This window comes from Lissotriton vulgaris, chromosome 2_2, assembly GCF_964263255.1.
Source record: "Lissotriton vulgaris chromosome 2_2, aLisVul1.2, whole genome shotgun sequence".
Lineage (NCBI taxonomy): Eukaryota > Metazoa > Chordata > Amphibia > Caudata > Salamandridae > Lissotriton > Lissotriton vulgaris.
The window spans coordinates 331,235,163-331,244,303 of NC_141688.1; positions in this window are offsets into that span (position 1 = coordinate 331,235,163).

Consider the following 9,141-nt stretch of genomic DNA (forward strand, 5'->3'; position numbering starts at 1 on the left):
AGAGGAGAGTCCCTCGCAATCTGCTCGCCTAAAAACGATGTAGCAAGGTGCTGCCACCACCTTGAGCTATCGCACAGGCCCTCGGACACGAGATCTATTTATGCCCCAAGCCCCTCCCTTAGCTGATACTGTACTCCCTTTTTGTAACACCAGTCAAAAAAGACACCGGAAAACAGCGCCTTGGTACTCGGAAAAACTAAGAGATAACAAGCGCTTCTGCAAGAGGCTGGAAAGGAAGTGGCGGCTGGGCTATGATGCCACGGACAAAGCTACCTATAGGGAGGCTATCAGAGCCTACAAATCTGAAATAAAATCAGCACAATCGGACTGCTACAAGGAGAAAATTATGCTGGCCTGGTCCAAACCTAAAGAGATATATCACATAGTAAAAACTCTTACCACCCCCCCAGCCGTTAATCATAATTCACTCCCCAGGTGCAACGACCTGGCAGACTACTTTTTTCATAAGGTGAATAAAATCTATTCATCCTTTCCAGATACGGACTCAGACCCCCCTTCCTTAGGACCACAGCCCGCCACAGATGCTGAGGGCTCCCATCAAAACACCCTGGAACATTTTCCCCAGCTGGACTTAGAAACACTGGAGGCTCTGACGCACTAAATAAAGTCTGGCTCCCCATGCGACCCCGCCCCCCCAAACACGTTGGTTTCAGCTTCTCAAGTCATCCTGCCCACGCTTCTGGAATTACTGAATTCCTCCATAGCGACTGGGATAGTACCTTCCACCTGGAAACACGCTATGGTACGAGCACTCCTGAAGAAACCCTCCCTCGACCCCGCCAACCTCAACAGCTACCGCCCGATCTCTCTGCTCCCCTGGGTAAGCAAAATCCTCGAGAAACATATTAACACCTATCTCACTAGTTTTCTCGAGAGTAACCATCTGCTGGATGTTACTCAGACGGGCTTCCGCCCCAAACATGGGACGGAGACTGCTTTAATGGCAGTCACAGAGGAGGCCAGGCGGATCTTGGATCAGGGGGGATCAGTGGCAGTGATCCTCCTTGACCTGAGCGTGGCATTTGACACGGTGAATCACAAAATCCTTCTAAACCGTCTCCATAATGTAGGAATATCAGGAGGAGCCTTGTCCTGGTTCAAGTCCTTTCTCAGCGACAGAACCTTCCAAGTTTTTTAAGGAACCTCTGTCTCTACAAGCTGGCCGCTGGGCTGTGGGGTTCCGCAGGGCTCATCTTTGAGTATTAAGATCATCTTTTACGCGGACGATACTCAGCTAGTGGTCTCTCTTGCGCAAAAGAACTGCCATCAGTCACAAGCCAATTTGACAACTTGTCTAGAACAGATCAAGAAATGGATGATGCAGTCGTGCCTCAAACTTAACGGTGACAAGACCGAGCTGATGCTTATGGGTACATCAGCTCCCTCCACTTTGGAGCTGTTATGGCCCGCTAGTTTGGGCACGCCCCCTACACCCAGAGACAATATAAAAAGTCTCTGGGTGTGGCTGGACAAAACCCTGACTTTTAACATCCAAACAACTAAATTGTCTGCGACTTGCTTTGGTCTCATCAGGATGGTGAAAAAAATCCTTCCACTCCTTCCGTTTGAGGCCAAGCAGGTAGTTATGCAGGGTCTCATCCAGTCTCGTCTGGATTTCAGTAACGCCCTGTATCTAGGGGCGCCCGATTACTGCCTGCAAAAACTCCAGCGGATCCAGAACTGCGCAGCACGCGCATTGCTTGGTCTGCCGCGTAGTACATCGGTGAACCCTGCATTGGCTCCCGGTCAGGGAGAGAATTGAATTTAAATCTATGTGCATCTCCCATCAAGCATATTGGAAATCCGGCCCAGTAATTAATCACACGCTGATCACTCCCCACCGACCCAAAAAACAGCTCCGTTCTCTCCACGCCTTTTTGGCGGCAGTCCCTCGGATTCGGAGATCCAGAGCTGGAGGCCGGTCATTTTCTTACAATGCAGCCAAGTTATGGAACTCACTTCCCCTTCATCTAAGATCCAACCCTAATTTGACAACCTTTCGCAAACAGCTTAAAACTTTTCTTTTTAATAAATCAGTTTAACTTCCTTTTTGTCCTTCTCTGGAGGGTATTGACTCAGTCTGTTAGCGCCTGGACGCCTCAGGGCAGCAGCCGCGCTTAATAAAATCCTTTTTCATTTAATTTCATTTAATTTCACAATGAGGAACAGTCTCCCAGTGACAGGAGTTAGACCTCCAGGGGTACACCACTGCCCTTAGATGGGGATCCCCGTTCTTGAACAGCTGTACAGATGGGGAACAGGGTCACGGAGGTAGGAGCTAGACCCACAGGAGTACACCACTGATCTTAGAAGGTGATCCCCTCACTTGACTAGCTGTACAGATGGGGAACAGTCTCCTGGAGGCAGGAGCTGGACCTCCAGGGGTGCACTGCTGCTCTTAGAAGATGGTCCCCTCTCTTGAATAGCTGTACAGATGGGGAACAGTCTCACAGAGGTGGGTCGGGGGGTGAGACCTGTAGGATTAACCTACAAACATAAATCAATGGAGGACTAAAGAGACCGCATCTCACTCAAAGTTCCAACAGATTGTGGCCCAGTGCACTTCTTTTACGGTACCCAACATTGTTTGGAACCACTGCAGAAATAGATTGAAATTACAAGGGGAAAGGTGCAACCTGAAAAATTGTAGTTCCTAAAGATCACGTATCTGTCAAAATATATGTTTTATTCCTTGTTTACTTTGTATCAATAAAAATATTTTTTTGTACAAAGAATATCCAGCCAACGTTCTAACAGGATTATGAACTTCATCAGGGCTCATGTACATTTCATTACTTTAAACTCTGAACGTAGAGAATTCTTTCCTCTTTTGTCATATCCTTCCCAAGTATGTTTGATAAGTGTCTAATACAAAAGATATCCTCATAGTCACGAATAAATAAATAGTTACCTGAAATTTCTTTTGTAATTCATTGTTATTTTCGTTTTCTAACTTACATTTGGTTAAAAAGGAGGACACTTGACTCCTTGTGCTGTGCATGCTTTCCTTGCAAACAAATGATAGACGGAATGCTTAATAAATCATACTTTCACCCCCAGTCAAGAGATCTGGGTTAAATCCATTGTTCTTTTGCTCACCATGCCACCCCAGTTTAGACCCAGCCATATGCAAAACAGTCTTGACCCTGTGCCTCGTGGGAACAGTCCAGACCAAACTGCCAAGCCGGGTCCTCCCTGGACCGGAAACAAGCATCCTGGGACCGGTTTCTGGGTATTACCCTTCATCAGCCAGGATAGCTTGAATCCAGTGGCACAGTGAGCAAGAGACCCACGTCTGGGCATACCCATCCCACTTAGGGTGAAAAGTGGTATGCAAACAAATGATGGATAGAATGCTGAATAAATCATACATTCACCCCCAGTCAAGAGATCTGGGTTAAATCCATCATTCTTTTGCCCACCATGCCACCTCAGTTTAGACCCAGCCATATGCAAATCAGTCTTGACCCTGTGCCTCAGGGGAACAGTCCAGACCGAACTGCCAAGCCAGGTCCTCGCTGGACAGTAAACAAGCATCCTGGGACCGGTTTCTGGGTATTACCCTTCATCAGCCAGGCTAGCTTGAATTCTAGTCCGTAAAGATCACGTATATGTTTCAAACAATATGTTTTACCCCTTCTTTACTTTGTATCAATAAAACATTTTTTGGGACAAAGAATATCCAGCCAACGTGTTTCGTTCTAAGAGGATTATGAACTTCATCAGGGCCCATGTACATTTCATTATTTTAAACTCCGAACGCAGAGAATTCTTCCCTCTTTCGTCAAATCCTTCCCAAGTATGTTTGATGAGTGTCTAATACAAAAGATATCCTGATACTAACAGATAAATAAATAATTACCTGAGATTTCTTTTGTAATTCATTGTTATGTTCGTTTTCTAACTTACATTTGGTTAAAAAGGAGGACACTTGACTCCCTGTGCTGTACATGCTTTCCACGGCAGGCGTTAACCATCTGCTTGATGCGCAAGCATTACGCAGTATCTGACGGGCACAAAGTTCATGTGTTGTGTTTGAGACATTTCCAGTCACTGAGGTCTTGGTTTTTTTTGTGACAGGATTTATCTGAGGCCTCTGGGAAATGTCTCCATCCTAGGTCTGGTCTTTGTGACTGATGGGATCAGCCACATTTAGATAAGATGTTTCTGGTATAGGAGTGGGTATCCTTATAGTCACACTAGCTCAAGACTCGGTAGCCACAGCCGCCCGATTGGAAGAGCGAGCAACATGGATGGCCAAAAATTGCTCAAGCTAAATGGCAATAAGTGTCAGGATCGCGCGGCGACCAAAGACTACTAAGATCTCCGCCGATCTAGAACGCATATGTGTGGGGACAGGTCAGGCAAGCTAAAGCCCGGCCTTCCCCGATCAGCTGCGCTTCGCGTTCTAGTTGTTGATTCCTGACGTCTTACCTGAAGCTCTTCCGGGTCGTCGCGCTCCTCGTGTCGGACTCATCATTTGCCTGCCGTTTCTCGTGGCCGGTCGTCTTTCCCTGGCATCCCGTGCATATTGTTCCGATCCTCGGTTGCATGCATTAATAATTTCAAGATAAAAGAAGACAGACTGCATCAGCATTGAATTAAGTGGTAACAGCGCAAGGCGCTGGGGGCGTGGATTAGGAGCCAATGCGGACGGTCGCGTGAGCTGAGAGCTCCACGCCGGCCCCGACATTTCTCCTGATTGGGAGCCTGTATCACCCCTAAAAAGTACCTGGAGCTGTGCCTCGCTGCTCCGGAGGTGACCGCTGCAGCTTCTGGCAGAAATATTGGCGCTGCTGGGAACCGGAGGACAAGAAGGAGCGAGAGCGCGGCCGATCAAAATGGCACCGGGTGCGGACTCAAAGAACTGATCTGAAGTGGTGCGTGAAACAGAGCTGGCATGACTGTAGAGTGGGGAAACGGGCTGCGGAGCGCCGGGGGACCAGCGGAGCAAAGTCTGGAGCGGGCCCGGGAATTCGACTGAAGCGGCGATCCTGGGACGGCGGTAGCTAAGGAAGCGGACCAATCCCCTTCCTCCCCTCCCCCCACCCCCGGCGGCATGCAGCGATATCGGAGCGTCTGCGGCTAAGTCGGAGGGGCATCGCAGTGCTCCAGTACGCATAACATGGAGGGGGACCTAGTGAATTTTGGTAGGGACCTCGCCTGACTGGAGCTGGGGATTGAGGAGACGGCAAGTTGGTTGCCATGAAGATAAAGCCGCCATCTTGAGAAACACACGGTGTGGCACGACTGGGGACTGAGCGGCTCTTGGCACATTTGCCAGCTGATGACGGACGTAAGGGTGGTGGCTGTGAGGCACTCGTGAGTCGGACTGTGGAGGACTGGGCCTGATGCTTGCGGGATTAGAGGAGGCCCCTGGACACTAAAGTAAGAGGCTGTGGGGCTAACTGGGAACAATATCATAGTTGTACCCAAGTGGGGGCAGCAGAGTGACGGGAGCAGAGGCCGCGGGGCAATGGTGTGTTCATCTAGACCTAACATCTGGGCTAACCTTCGGCGGTAGAGGAGTGCAGAAGGATCCCACCCCTCGCCCTGGTGGTCCGGTGGTAGCAGCTTACTCCTAATGGTGCAAGTGTGACAGACACCCAGTGTGGCAATTAGAGCAGAACACGGAGGCCGCAACCTGTAGGATAAGGTCAGCGAACAGGGGTTGGGACCCCGGAGGACAACGTGCAACCGGACAGCACAGTGTGCACAGATAAGGCACTTAACCGGGATCGTTAAAATCGAGGTGGGGCTCGCTGCAACCATCAGACCAGGACCCAGCATATAGAAGAGTGGAATCGGGAGAGCAACCGCCTGGTGAGTCAGGGGAATAGATAGGCGCGTCACTGGGAAGAACCACAGCTAGCGAAGAGGTGCCAGGGGAGTGTCCTACAAGACCTGTGAACTGAGTGGTGGCCAACCCATACCGGGGGTAGAGAAGAGGACGCCCCGTAATAGTGAACACCACGCAGAGTCTCCGGCGAAGGCGGAGGACGAGGATGGAAACGGCGGAACACCGGTGGGATCACAAGACCTGTGAAGAGGACGACCATGGGAATGTCACAGGGCAAGCAGGGGGGAGCTCCCCCAGAGCATGAAGATGAAGCAGTGGATCATTGGTAGCAAGAGGCGTTGGAGTCACAAACGGAGGGGATGATGCAGCAACAAGTGGAGGTGATACTTAAGGCCATCACAGACACCAGAGACGCACTCCAACAGGATATAGCATAGGTATCAGTGGGACTGGGCCTCCTACGCCAGACCATGCAAAACTTGGCGGACCGTGGCAAAAGCTACTTCGGGAGTTTTGGACCCAGCACAAAAGGCACTTGAGACACAGATGGGGGAAGGGCATCGTCGCTTACAAACTCTAGAGAAGAGGGCTGAGGATCCTGAAGGGCAAAACAGGAGGAATAACATGCGGGTGGTAGGGCTGCCTGAGGGAGTGGAAGTACCCAGTATGGTAGACTATTTGGAGGCCTGGTTGAGGACGGAAGTTGCCCCAGAAGGCTTGTCCCCTTTTTATTCCTTGGAGAGAGCACATAGGGTGCTGGCAAGTCCGTTGACCCCCGGGCGGCCACCCAGACCAGTGGTAGCACGCTTGCTCCACACAAAGACAGAGACCTTCTTTTGAATAGGGCACGCACTATGGGCCCCTTCAATGTAAACAATAGTAGTGTAACACTGTTTCCTGACTACATATTCGAAGTGCAGTGCCAGCGGGCCTCCTTCTTGGAAGTCAAGAAAGCACTGCATGCAGAAGGAATACAGTACTCACTGGTGTTTCTGGCACGGTTGAGAGTGGCCATGGACGGTAAAACCTTTTTTTACAGTATGCCTGAGGAAGCATGGGACTGGCTGGAATCCTACAGAGCGGGACAGGGAGAGGCTGGTTGCGGCCAGGAGGCTGCCGGGAGGGCGCTGCACCCTCCCCGGCACTCTGGAAGATGTCAGCTCGGCTCCCAGAAGCCAACGATATCTCAGACGGAAAAGGAAAAATCGGCGGCGCTACAGGCAGTAACGGAGATATCTCAAGAATGGGGACTGAAATCGAGGGGGGCGACAGACTGAGAAGGGATCGGCAAACACGGCTTCTGAGGATTCGGATTCGGAGAGCATCACAATGCCTCATGTCAAACCAGGAACTGCTGATGAGATTGCAGATGCAAAGTACAGTAAAACTTTTCCAAGGACTGGAGGGTGCTTTTGTTTAATGACAATCCTTTTCAATACTGTGGGTGACAGTGATATGGTGTCAGTGGTGCGAGTGGGGGTGGGGCTCACTTAAACTGGGGTGCTACAGCAGAAGCTGTGGCCTTAGTAAGAGTGGGGTACGGTGGGAGATAGTTGAGATATTCTGATTCAGATTAACCAGGCCCTTAGACACCTCCCCTACTATTGTATTTAGAGGTTCCCTGGTAGCTACTGAGGAAGCAATTTGGTTGAGAGTTTGGATGGGTGCTGGATTGTTAGGACCTGCTCCGGGGGGGGGGGGTTGTTGGGGACTTTTGCGAGTGTTGTTTGGGGACGTAGGGCACACCGGTGTGTCCTTGGAGAAGGTACAGAGGTTCCAAGGAGTAGTGGACCAATAGGGGACAATGCTTGACTTCAAATGTATAACATGGAATCTGAGGGGGATGCACACAATGGGGAAGCGCCACAGGGTACATGCTTATTTGGTGCGGAGGGTGGTGCATATAACCTTCCTACAGGAAACCCATATTAATCGAGCGGAGGGCAGTGTGCCACAGAGAAGTTGGCGGGGGCAGGTATATTATACAACGTATTCAGCTTTTCCTTGGGTAACACTAATATGGATTAGAGCAGGGGTCCCCTTCCAGATGACCTGCCAATTAGCTGACCCAGAAGGGAGGTTTGTGGTGGTGGGGGGCGACTGAACGGTTTGGATGTAACGTGTGGCATATACGCCCCTAATGTTGATCAGATGGCTTTTTCAATCATCTGTGGGGTAAACTGGCACCTTACCTGACTGGCCCTGTGATATTGGGAGAGAACTTCAACTCAATGACTGATATTAATATGGATAGGTCGCACTCGCCGCTGCCGGAGGCCCCTGTACACAAAATATCTAAAGCTAGAAGGGACTGGCAGGATGGGTGGGAGCTCATAGACACGTGGCAAATGCAACACTTTGAGGACCGTGACTATTCTTTCTTCTCTGCATTACACAAACTGCATGTGCGCTTGGATGCCATATTGTGCACACCGGACGTACACGCAAAAGTACTTCATAGTGAATACTTGGCGAGAACAATATCAAATCATAATCCATTATTGCTAACGATTAGCTGGGTTAAGTAGAGACCTGCGATACCGATGTGGCACTTACGACCAGAGGTGCTGGAGGATGCTGTCTTCTGTCGTGGTTGTCAGCAGCACAAGATATTAATCGCCACTAACCTCATCTGCAGCAGCCAGCAGGAGCGATGCCGTGAAGAGAATCTTCCCAATTACCCCGAACACTTCCCCTACCGCACTGTATATATATTCTAGAGTGCGGAGAAAAGAAGTACCCAAGGAAAAAGGGAAGGGGACAAAATAATAAACGTCTGTATACTGCAGAGATCTGGTCTAGGCTGGTTTTCCTGTCTTGTCTGGATAGATTCTGTATGTAAAGAAAAAGGTATAAAGACAGTGAGAGACACCACATGCATTCCTTTAGCATTACACTAATAGCGATACATAACATTCACATTGGTAGTTATGTACCTTAGTTCCATTAGAGTCCACTAGAATACCAGGAATCCTTGCATCAGGATGGACATAAAATACCAGTTAGAACAGCCTTCCTTGAAGAAGCCAAATAGCGTCTTGTACTTCTAATATCAGGAGGGCTATTTAATGTATACCATAGCAAGTCTCCTTGTTTAGCACAAACCTTGTGCTCCTCATAAATTGGGATATTTAGACCAGTTCAGAATTTATACAGTAGCATTTCTGCCCGAGAAATAGGAATAACGTATTTATGAGCAACGGAAGTTCTTTGCATTCCTAATACAATAAACGTGCAAACGGAGTTCACTAGAAAACATGAATAAAGCACTCCGTTATTATTCAAGGAATATAACTTATCTGGAGCCCCAGGAGTAGGTT